Below are 5,705 nucleotides of genomic sequence, written 5' to 3' on the forward strand. Positions count from 1 at the left end.
CGGATGAAGTTTTTAATAAGGCATGTGCATATCGTGTTAATCGCCCAAGAGGAGTGTTGTAAAACATACAGACTCTATCCTAATAGGAAATGAGAAGGAGAAATTCTGATCCTAGTCCGTTTGTATGTGGGCTCTTATCAAAATTCTTAGGTCTTGGTAGAACTATATATACGTAAGAGCTCTATGTTGTAATTACATATATTAAGAGAAATAAAGAATAGTCTTCCTATCTCTTATGTCTATATGTTCTACTTTCATCTACTATCTTAATCATAAGAAGACGGAGATAAAAAGTCATAACCAATAGCAACATGTTTTATAACAGTTTGGTCCATATGGTACCCTCCCACTCCTTCCTCCTCGCCAGAGGCCAGAACACCGAGGCTCCGAGCCGAACTGCGGACTGCGGTCGCCAGTTCGCTCCATTGTGGCGAGGACAAGGAGACCATGGCGGCGGCGAATTCAACCTGATAGCACTCGTAAGTTCCCTCCATTTCCTCTTTTTCTCCGGACCTGATTATCAGTCGGGATGCCTATCTTGTTTTTCTCCTTCCACTATTGTTCTGTATTTCTGTTGGGCTAGGGTTTGGTAGGCTTGAAGAGTTGAAGTTAGTCGAGGCCCGCGATGGGGAATGTCGAATGCTTATACATTTGGTAGGGAACACAAGAGGGGTGTTGGTTGAAATCTTTTGGCACATGACAGAGAGAACTGGAGGGGTGCTGAATTTATTGAGGGGAAAAACAATAGGGGAATGAAGTAGCGGATGCTGATATGAGAACAGAAATTCTGATTGTGCAATGGGTTTATTGTGGCTAAGACTTTTACTTAAAATTTCTGTAGTCATAGATTTCGTGTTATTTGCTTGTGAACAAATAATACAAGTGTCTGTAACTCTGATATACGTGTTGTTATTTAGTTTAATCTTCCATGCAGCACACATCTGGTTAAATCTTTGCATGCATTTTGCAGGAGTGTCTTTGCTGCTCTGCGAAAGGATCTGTGCCTTAAGAAGCTCTTCCTTTTACGAACAAAACTGAATTGTGGTTAGTATGGCCCCTAAGAGAAGCACTAGAAGACGAGCAATAAAGGAAAAATGCATCATGAACTCCCTCCCGAGAGAACTTATTGAGCAGGTGTTTTTGAGGCTCCCAGCTAGCTGTTTGCTGCGGTGCATTGGTGTCTGCAAGATGTGGCGCGTCATCATCCGAGATTCGCAGTTTGCCATGTCACAACTCGAGCATGTACCACCCTGTACACTCCTGTTCTCCCCAAATGAGTCGATTTCAGGCACGCTGCGCCCCAGTGATGCTGTTATCTTTGACGAAGCCTGGTCACCATCAACATGGGCGGCACCAGTGATTGGGCCAGATGATCTCCTCTGCAGTACATGCAATGGGCTTCTTTGCTTACACACACCTACATCAACTCTCAAGATAGCCAACCTTGCAACTAGTGAATCTTTGCATCTAAAGAAGCCTACAAAAAGCTTAAAGGATGACCACTTTTCTTTATACAGATTTGGATTTCACCCAGCCACTAAAGAATACAAGGTTATATATTTTTGTCAGGAGATCGGTCCCTTTACTGAAGGCATATTTAATGTCATTCAAGTTTACACACTTGGTGATGAGAAATGGAAAGATATCGTAACTCCAGAAGCTCTAAGTTTGAACTGTGTGAAAAACTCTGGAGTAGTCATTGTTGATGGCACAATGTATTGGCTTATTGAAGATGGGGGATCTAATTGGAAGCATGCGGTTATGTCCTTTGATCTTGGGGAAGGAAGTTTTGCACAGATACAGCTGCCAGTGGTTGAGCTTGAAGATTGGGCATTTGGTGATGGCCGTAATTACTGGGTCACAGAGATCAACGGGAAGGTATGTGTATCAACTGCTCACAGTATGGATGGAATGTTTATTTGTAAGCTGCAGGTCTGGGCACTAAATGGAACTGTGGATCAAAGGTGGAGCCATATGTACAGTATTCAACTTTCATCAACTTTTGCCTGAAGACTACATTTTGTTAATGGAGATAAGATATTGATTCAACATCGTGATAATAACTTGTATTCTTATGAATTGCTTGGGAAGAACTTTCAGATTGAATTTAGCAAGATGGTTAAGCTGTTAGGTTCGAGACCCTGGGGAGACGATGACATGCAATTATATACCTGTGACAAATCACTTGTGCGTTTAGATTTGTATGCAAAGGCTGCTGTTGTGCGTCGCCCAAAGACGCAGGGGGGATGGAAACTGAAAAAATGGAAGGCGTGGCATTATAAGGATTTCAAACTAGAGAAAATGTTGAGAAATTTTTATCAAATAGAGCTTGAGATGCTGGTATATTTGCTAATACCTGTTATGATTGACAATACCTGTTATGATTGAATACATTACAAGTTACTAAATTGCCACATTTTAGGAACTTAAACAACGTGTGCGCAAAAGAGTCATGGAGATTGCACAACATTTGCCGGATGAGTTGATTCAGCAGCGTGTAATCATGGAAATTGATCGGATCTTGCAGCATCTGCCAGATTGTCCAGATCCAGTAATGGTATATTGAAACAAAGATGGAAATTATCTCATTTTATTATTTTGTCATTATTGATTTCTCTTGATTTAAAGACTGGGGACATGAATAGGTTTTAACAATTGTCTTACCTGAGTGTCCAGCATCCAACTCCTGTACGATGGCTTAATTGGGTGGGAAGGATGGAGAATATGAAGAAGTTAGCGGTGTTTGCAGATAGAATCAAGGTGTTGTGCACTGGCATGTTGTATCGAGTATTATTAACACTTTTTAATTATGCCAAAAAGACAAAGCTAACGACCCTATAGGTCTTTGAGCAAGCACAGAAAGACATAATGAGCACGCTGAGAAGAGAAGCTGGGAATATCTGATGCTTTTTGTCAGGTAATAAGGGTTTATGTATTTTTAAGTTATCTTGTCTGCAGTACCTTGCTTTTTCTTGTTACTCATTTCTGCCATGATGTCATTTCCCATAGGCAAGATACTTATTCTCTCAAAACACAAGCAGATATTTTTGTTATCTCCTCTCATGGCAGCAATGAGTTAAAATGTGCCCCCTCCCTCAATAGCTTGTTCTAGTGTCTTTGCTGTGCAGTTTTGCTAAATTGTAATCAGTCTAGTTTCTGTTTATAGAACTCTCTATTTAATGATTCATATGTTACGGATGGTAACCAATTTCTAAGAAAATGCACTAAAAATTTCTGAACTAAACTTTCTTCTGTGCACATATTTTGGTCTTAACTATTGTTCTTCAGTTTGCATAAAAGAAAGTCTTCTTTTCTTCTCATGTTTGAATAACCTGTTTTTATCTGCATCTATATTCTATATTCATATACATTGAATCATTGAGCATACTTTGTGCATATAAGACAGTTACTGTCTGAGTTCATTGAAATGAATGTACAGCATGGTAAGTAATAGCATGCTAATTCTAATTTGTATAAGAGAAGAACATGCTTCCTCAAAAATATTTCTACACCTGAAGTTTGAAGAGATTGTGCATTGGTGTTATATGCCCTTTGTTCTTAAAAAAGAGGATAGAAACAATAAATATCATATATTTTGAGGATATAGCTGCAAGATGCATGATGGCACAATAGTTCTTTCTCGTTTTTTTTTAGTTCTGTCTTTCCTGACATGGGAACACCAAACAACTTCTTGATTCGGTATTCAATCCATGTTCATGTTTCGCAGGCCAAGCTTAAATGCTCAATTGACGACATCATGCAAGTGCATTATTATGGTGATGGATTATGAACGCGAAGACTAGACAACTTCTTGAAATTCTAGCCTTTTCTGTCTCTTGCGTTACCCTTGCTACATTTTCTTTTCTTCAGGGATTTACATTTACTTATGATAGGAATCCGATCCCTACCCATGCGAGTTCGTAGGTTGTACGAGTGAGAGGGGAGGGCGAGTCTGGAGGCACGCTCGACGGCTCGTCGAGCTTCTGGGCGCCGTGGTTGCGCGCGCAGAAGAAGAGAAGGAGGCGACTAGGGCTACTGGGGGTCTCCCGGCTCCCTAAAGGAAGCCGAGCAATTATGTTTGCTCTTTTTTCTCCCATCACAAAGTGTCTTACATCTGCTTATATAGCTATCCTCCTTGCTAATAATAGGAAATAAATAATAATAAATTGGGCCAAGCCCGTAATTCCCTGCGCCTCTAGCCACTAATGGCCCGCCTCTGGGTGTACTGAACCTCGGTCATAACATCTCTTCCCGTCCGCGCAAACAACTCGTCCTCAAGCTGGAAGTCGGGGAAGTGCTCGCGGAACTCGTCGAGAGGCTCCCAAATAGCATCCTTGTCCGGAAGGTCGCGCCACTTGATCAACACGCATCGGACACAGCGGTGTTGCTGCGCCTGCAGCGCCCATTCTGGTCCCGGTAGAATGTGACCATCGAGGACCGACGAAAGGGTGGCCGGAACAGCCGGTGGATCTCCACGGTGCTGCTTCAGCAGCCCCACGTGGAAGACGTCGTGGACACGGGTCCCCTCTGGCAGCTGCAGACGGTAGGCGACGCGCCCAATGCGCTCCAACACCTGGAATGGTCCTGCGTAGCGAGGCCCAAGCTTGCGCTTGGCATGGGGGTCCAGGGACTGCGCTGTTTTGTGTAACAGCCGCAGCTAGACCTAGTCGCCGACGGCGAACTCCAAGTCGCGGTGATTGGCATCGTAGTACTTCTTGGATAGTTGCTGCGCCTACAGGAGGCACTGGCGCACCTCGACGAGGATCTCATCACGACTGCGGAGGAGGGCATCAGCAGCTTTTGTCCAAGCCGTCCTCGGCTTATATGGTAGGATGGGCGGCGGGGGACGGCCATAGACCACCTCGACGGAGTGGCGCGCAAGGCGGTGTGGTAGGAGGTGTTGTAGCAGTACTCTGCCCAGGCGAGCCAGTCCACCCACGCACGCGGGTGGTCACCTGTAACACACCGCAAGTACATGGCAATCACCTTGTTCACCACCTCGGACTAGCCGTCAGTCTGTGGGTGGAAAGGCGTGCTCATACGCAGCTTGACGCCGGCCATCTGGAAGAGGTCGCGCCACACGTGGCTGGTGAACACTGGATCCCGGTCGCTGACGATGGAGGAGGGAAACCCGTGGAGCCAGACGATGCCATCGAAGAAGGCGCGAGCGACGAAGGTGGCGGTGTAGGGGTGGCCTAGTGCGATGAAGTGCATGTACTTGGAGAAGCGGTCGACCACTGTGAGTACGACGGACTTGCCGCCCACCTTCGGGAGGCCTTCGACAAAGTCCATGGAGATATCCGCCCATACTTGGGACGGAACCTCCAGCGGCTACAGTAGTCCCGCCGGCTGTAGGGTCTCCGTCTTGTTGCGCTGACAAGTACTGCAGGACCGCACCCAGTTCTGCACCAACGCGTGATTGCCTGGGATGTAGAAGTCGGAGCGTAGGCGGTGGAGGGTCTTCTGAACGCCCTCGTGCCCAGCCGAGTGCGCCAAAAGGAGCGCCTGATGGCGTAGGTCGTCGTGGTCAGGGTCAAAGAGACGACTACCATGCAGGAGCAGCCCGTCGTCAAGGCGCCACGACCCCTGCAGGTCGCCCGCCTCAAGGCACCGAAGGAGTAGTTGCGCGTCCATCGCTGTCGCCGTGGTGCGACGGATGTCGTCGATGAAAGCGAAGGAGGGGCCTGAGCGGGCGCACATGGCAG

The 5,705-nt window shown here is 46.0% G+C and overlaps 1 pseudogene; it reads left to right on the forward strand.

Moving 5' to 3' along the window:
- The first annotated feature begins 341 nt into the window (after positions 1 to 341).
- LOC136546439 (putative F-box protein At5g52610) lies at positions 342 to 4,113 on the forward strand (annotated as a pseudogene).
- The last annotated feature ends 1,592 nt before the right edge of the window (positions 4,114 to 5,705 follow it).

Source organism: Miscanthus floridulus, chromosome 3 (assembly GCF_019320115.1).
Source record: "Miscanthus floridulus cultivar M001 chromosome 3, ASM1932011v1, whole genome shotgun sequence".
NCBI classification, from domain to species: Eukaryota; Viridiplantae; Streptophyta; class Magnoliopsida; order Poales; family Poaceae; genus Miscanthus; species Miscanthus floridulus.